Source organism: Colobus angolensis, unplaced genomic scaffold (genome assembly GCF_000951035.1).
Source record: "Colobus angolensis palliatus isolate OR3802 unplaced genomic scaffold, Cang.pa_1.0 Scaffold326, whole genome shotgun sequence".
Lineage (NCBI taxonomy): Eukaryota > Metazoa > Chordata > Mammalia > Primates > Cercopithecidae > Colobus > Colobus angolensis.
In genome coordinates, this window is record NW_012116555.1 from 316,227 (window position 1) to 322,917 (window position 6,691).

Genomic DNA, 6,691 nt, shown 5'->3' on the forward strand with positions numbered 1-6,691 from the left:
TTGGTGACTAGCAAAAAGTTTCTTTATTTGAGCTGTCTTTGGAGGTGGTTCTGGGTCTTTTGAGAATGGCATTGCACCTCCTTGGACACACATCACACATCCTTGGTTGTTTAGCTGCCTTTGGGGTGGTTCTGCCTCTTGTGAGGATTGTTCTGCACCTCTTTGGAGATGCCTTGTGGTTACTTGGTTAATTCAAAACTTTGGTTAAGACTTACTGGTTTTGGTGAGTCACTTGGAAAGTTATCTATGGTTTAAAAGAAAAAGGTTCAAAAGCTAGTAATATTGGCTGTTTTTGTTGGCTAAAATCTCATAAGATATTTGAAAATATTTTTTTAAGAGCTCTGTGGTCAGTCAGCTTAACTGAATGCTGACATTCAGCTGGGTGTGGTGGCTGACATCTGTAATCCCAGCATTTGGGAGGCCCTGGCAGGCAGATCCCCTGAGCTCAGGAGTTCAAGACGAGCCTGGCCAACATGGCGAAACCTCGTCTCTACCAAAAATACAAAAAAATTAGCTGGGCATGATAGCATAGGCCTGTAATCCCAGCTACTCAGAAGGCTGAGGTAGGGCAACTGCTTGAACCCGGGAGGTGGAAGTTGCAGTGACCCGGGACCACACCATTGCACTCCAGCCTAGGCAACAAGAATGAAACTCCATCTCAGAAAAAACAAACACACAAACAAACAATCAAAAGCTGATATTCAGGAGATAGCCAGCTAGCTAGATATGCCTTTCTACTCTTTCTCTTTTGGATTATGTTTCTTCCCTGGGAACTTTTTTTTTCAGTCAACTAAACCCCTTTTCAATTATGTTTGATCCTTGTTTATTTCTTTTCTTGTTGATGTAATTTTTACTGATAAAAAATGTAAAGCTTCATTGGCCTTCTGGAAAGCTTAACATCTCAAATTAGCTCCTCTAAGACTTGTTCTCTCATTTATTTCTACTCCTCCTTTTTTTTTGCCATCATTTATATTACATAAATCTATGTTACATTTAGTGACCCTGAGATCCTTGAAGAACACAGTAAAAGCCACCACACATCCCCTTTTCAGGGTCTTTTATCTTCTTCATGCAGTTCCAAGCATTATGGGCAGGTCTCTCTCAGGTCTGAAAACTGTGCTCTCTCTCACATTGAGCATCTCTTTCACTTTTGAGCACAGCAGGGGCTAATATGTATTGTGAGAGCACTTGAATTTTGGGGATGTGGTGGCTGGCAAGTCCCTGGCAAAGCTGCAGTTTTGGAGTAGACTGATAGTGGCTGCAGTGAGTGGTTATTACTGTAGCTGGCTACTCATTTCTTTGTGCATTTAGATGAGAAAAATGAGGTTTGTACACTTGAAGACTGTTCAAACGCTTGCCACCAAGCTATAAGACTCCCATGAGGGACGAGCTGATTAGAGTGTGCTGACTGGCATGAAGTTGTCCTTCCAGTTGAGGTGCACTGTGGAAGCATCACACAGTCCAGTCCCGTGGTGTTTTCTTTTTGTGGGGACCCAGGATTCAGTGTAAACATGAGATTCTTGATTTCTGGAGATCTGGATGTTCTGCTTTCCAGCTGTACCTGCTTTTCACATATATAAGTGTTAGACCCTAAAACCTGCAAATGCTTTGTTGGTCTTATTTGTTAATGGACTTCATGAGCTCAGTGATTCAGTTAATAAATGGAAGCTAATCTTAAAATCCACCTATATAACTAGATTGGTCTCCAAAATATGACTTTCCTGCCACTCAACTGGTTATTTTGAAAAGGTTTCTAAACTTTCTCTAGGTTAATCTACATTTATTTGTAAAATACTGTAGTAAATTCTTATGATTTTGTTACCTTGATATCCATTTTTAATTGTCTCTAACACACCCAGATTCCCTCTTAAAAACAACTTAAATTCTCTCTGTGTGCTTTGAGATATAAATTTACCACTCTTTTTTCTCCAGTACTTGGTAAGGACTTCATTCCTGTAGGACAGATCAACTTTAACCGGTTCCATTTATAAAGGTACAGTTTAAATCCACTGTCCTTTTAACCTACTCTGTTTCACTCGTTTCATGGATAAAAATTTAAAATTAAAGCTCTAACATTTTTACATTTGTCTGTCTTTATTTCTATGTATACATGTTTACGTGTCTGTCTTTATATATTTGTCTTTCTATATATGGTACCACATTGACATAGATAAATCAGTATTCATAAATTAAGTAAATAAACCCAAATGTTTTGTAAGTTCATGTAACTTTAATAATCTTTCATATATAAAGCTAGTTTTTAAATTATTTAGATTAAAATGTTTTTAAAAATTTACACACTTTTGCCTGAGCCTACTGGTCAGACTAATTTATTCTGTCTCTGCTAGATTTTTAACATCATAAAACTATTGTTTATGAGATATTTTTGATACTTGCTTAGTTTGTCTATAAGCTTATGTCTTTGGTTTTAAGTCTTTAGATTCTGGGGTATAGACAGGAGACTATAGTTAGACCTGGAAATATATGTGTGTCTACAGTGCCTGGGTCACTAGCGGCAGGGCATGGCCAACTCTAATATGGCCCTGTATTTCCTGATCCAGCTGTGCCTTCTGACCACTTTCAGAGGGATTGGATCCTCCAGGCATTGTCTTTAGAGCTCTGTCCTCTGTCCTAAGCTCTGCACTTGATACTTAAACATCAAAATTACTGGCCAGGCACAGTTGTTCACACTTGCAATCCCAGCACTTTGGGAGGCCAAGGCAGGTGAATCACCTGAGGTTGGAAGTTCGAGACCAACCTGACCAACATGCAGGAACCCTGACTCTACTAGAAATACAAAATAGCTGGGTGTGGTGGAACGTGGCTGTAATCCCAGCTACTCCAGAGGCTGAGGTGGAAAATTGTTCGAACCCAGGAGGCAGAGGTTGCAGCGAGCTGCGATTGCACCATTGCACTCCAGCCTGGGCAACAAAAGCAATACTCTGTCTCAAAAAAAAATAAAATAAAATAAAAATAAAAAATAAATAAAAAATTAAAATTACTTCTTTGGTTTTTCAATAAAAATTAGCCTTACTAAGAGTTAACATCGAAGTTACTATATGTAATTAAAATTACTAGATATAGAGAAAACAATTCTGTATACAAAATACACAAAGATGTAAGATGTTTTTGATAAGAAAAGTTATAAAAAGATATAAAAATGTGATTTTTCTTTAAAAAGTAATTTTCTTTCATTTAGAGGTTATTTAAAGGTTGTTTTAAATCAAATAAATAAAAAGTGATAGATAAAACTGAATATGTGTATAAATTGATAAAAGAAAAAGAATTAAAATTTGTAAAATTATAAAATGTGTATAAAATCATGCAGATTCAAAGATGATTCAGATAGGATACATCTGTTTATAAGGTTTTGTTAAAATTAGCTTTAGTATTAATAATGTACTAGTGAAAAGGTAAAATTTGGCTTTCTCTTTTAAATAAGATTGTCATGTAATAGTAATAAAAATAGTAAATTACTTTTGGAAGCTTTTTGATTATAAAGACAAAAATGGCAATAAGTGGGGAAAGTTTGCCTCATGTGGTCTTTATTCTTTTGATTGGTTGTTTGGAAAACTGAGTCTCCTCCTGAAATGGTTTCTCTGTGTCCCCACCCAAATCTCGTCTTGACTTGTAGTTCCCATAATCTCCACATATCGTGGGAGGGAACCGGTGATAAGTAATCGAATCATGAGGTGGGTTACCCCCATGCTATTCTAGTGATAGTAAATGAGTTCTCATGAGAGCTGATGGTTTTATAAGGGTCTTTTCTCCCCTTTGCTTGGCACTTCTCCTTCCCGCAGCCGTGTGAAAAAGGACATGTTTGCTTCCCTTTCCACCATGATTGTAAGTTTCCAGAAGCCTCCCCAGCCATGCTGAACTGTGAGTCAGTTAAACCTTTTTCCTTTATAAATTAGCCAGTATTGAGTATGTCTTTATTAGCAGCATGAGAATGGACTAATATACTTCCCTATCAATGAGTAAAGTGATTTTTTTGTTTTATTTTGTCTTTTTTTTTGAAAATTTTTAATTATCACTTTAGCTCAATAAATGACTTATTTTACAGTGACCTGCGATCCTATTTTTCATCAAGTTTATTCAACTTTTTATATTTGACAAGTTTCTCAAACTCAAATTTCAAATTCTATATTGTCTTTTTGACCTTGAGCCAACTTTTGAACATTTCAAAAAGTGACCCCATGATATGGTTTGGCTCTGTGTCTCCACCTAAATCTCACCTTGAATTTTAATCCCCATAATCCACATGTTTCAAGGTCCGGACAGGGTGGAGGTAATTGGATCCTGGGGGCAGCTTCCTGCATGCTGTTGTTGTGGGAAGGAGTGAGTCTCATGAGATCTGATGGTTTTATAAGGATCTGGCATTTCCCCTGCTTGCACTCACTCCATCCTGCCACACTGTGAAGAAGGTGCCTGCTTCTCCTTTCCCTTCTGCCATGATTATAAATTTCCTGAGGTCTGCCCAGCAATGTGGAACTGTAAGTCAATTAAAACCTTTTCCATTACAAATTACCCAGTCTCTAGTATTTCTTTATAGCAGTGTGAGAATGGAGTAATATACTCTGGAAGTCCAAGAGAGACATATTAGGTTTACTTGTTGCATATGAGAGACATTGTCAAATAAGAAAAGATGTTTAACTTGATTTTGAGTGGGTGTTATTAATATGTGCTGTAAAATTATATAAGATATCTAAAAGTCTGATATGTCTTGCTATATATTATCAGTCATAACCATGATTACTATGTTAAATTACTGTAGATCACAGAAAAAGTAATCAAATTTATTTGCCAATTGTATCTTTAACCATGGCTATACTAGGTCTTTTGTAATCCACAGGAAATTATTATCTTACTTTGATTCTTCTAAGAAAAGTGGTTTATAAATAGATACAGTTTACTACTTACTTTTTCTTCAAGGGAATTTATGGAAAGAACCCTGACAAGTATTTTTGTTTACAGGTTTCTGATAACATTGGAAATCATACCATTGGACTACTTAAAAACTTGAATCTAAAAAATACTGATTGAAAGGTTCATGAAGATTGCTAACTCAAGATCAAGCAAAACAATAATTAAGAACATGAAAATGAACTGATGATAGACTAAAATAATTTTGATGACTTCCTTTTATTTAAAACATGCTGATTCTTTTTGTTTTGTTTTCCAGGGTCAAGAAAACTTTTTTTCTCTTAAGCTATTTATACCTTACAGCAACTGGGTAAATAAAGTATACTTTTATGAGAAATGTTAAAATATTTAACTTTTTATCTGATTTTTCTAGAATTCAAAGACTATTCATGAGTACCCTTATTTGTGGAAATATAGTTATTGGCAAAATTTCAGTAAGAATTTGTTTTATTTTGTAACAGGACACATTAAATACACTAGTTATTTTACTGAGGCTTTGACTGGAAGGTCATATTTTTAGATATGATCAGAATGCTTTTAGGGATTGAGGTTGACTTTATAAAGCCAATATACTTAGAAAAATACTGGGCGGGTAGCTTGTGTACACAGTTTCTTTATAGAGTTCTTGTCCTTGCTGAATAAAGAATGTTTTCTGACAGGCCCAGAAAACCCAAGCTATTTTGGAGACCGGAAGAAGAGAGGAATTCATTCAATTGATACAGGTATTATATGCATAGTCTGATGGTAAATTCTTGGCTTAGCTTCATAACCTTGAGAGGCTTTTAAAAGTCTAATCTGAGATTCTTTATGAAAGTTTCAGTAAAGCCAATGTACAAAGAGCCAGTTTGGCCAAATATTATCCTTACTACACTTTATGCAAATAATCAAGGCAAGTGTAATAAGACTAAAATTTATTTTACAAATAAATTGGTTCTACTATGGTTTATCTTTTGTAGAAATGGGAAACTAGAGTGAGAAAAATTATATTTCAAAATAAAACTACAAGGCCAAGGTGAATGGATCACCTGAGGTCAGGAGTTTGAGACCAGCCTGGAAAACATGGTGAAACTGTGTCTCTACTAAAAATACAAAAATTAGCTGGGTGTGGTGGTGGATGCCTATAATCCCAGCTACTGGAGAGGCTGAGGCAAGAGAATCACTTGAATCATGGAGGTGGAGGTTGCAGTGAGCCAAGATCGTGCCATTGTACTCCAGCCTGGGTGACAAGAGCGAAACTCCATGTCAAAATAAATAAATAAATAAATAAACAAATAAATAAATAAAACTATCATACATCTGTTATTAGCTTCTAGCCCTGTCTGTCATTTCTAAGTTTTTATTATTTACCTACAGTCTGGTCTAAATTCTAGATTTTTAGTTCTTTCTTATATTTGGTTGTGACTCTCTAGACCTACATTTCCAATTTTTCTTCCACCTTTCTGACCTAAAATCACTAGAAATTTAAAAATGTGTTTTGGTTAAAGCCCTACAAACTAAAGCTGGACAACTTGATATGAACTTTGGGAGAAATCACTCTAGTAACCTATATAGACAGATGGCCTTCATGCCTATAAAATATGGACTACTAAAGAGTTTCACTGACACACCTGATTCACACTACAATTTAAATAACTCTGCCAGATTGCAACTTTAACTAAAAATGTTTCAGATTAAAAAAAAAAAAAAAAAAAACAAACTACCTTATAAACCACTCAGACACCTATCTTTATCTTTTGCATTTATAAAAATGTCTCTGAACTTAATACTT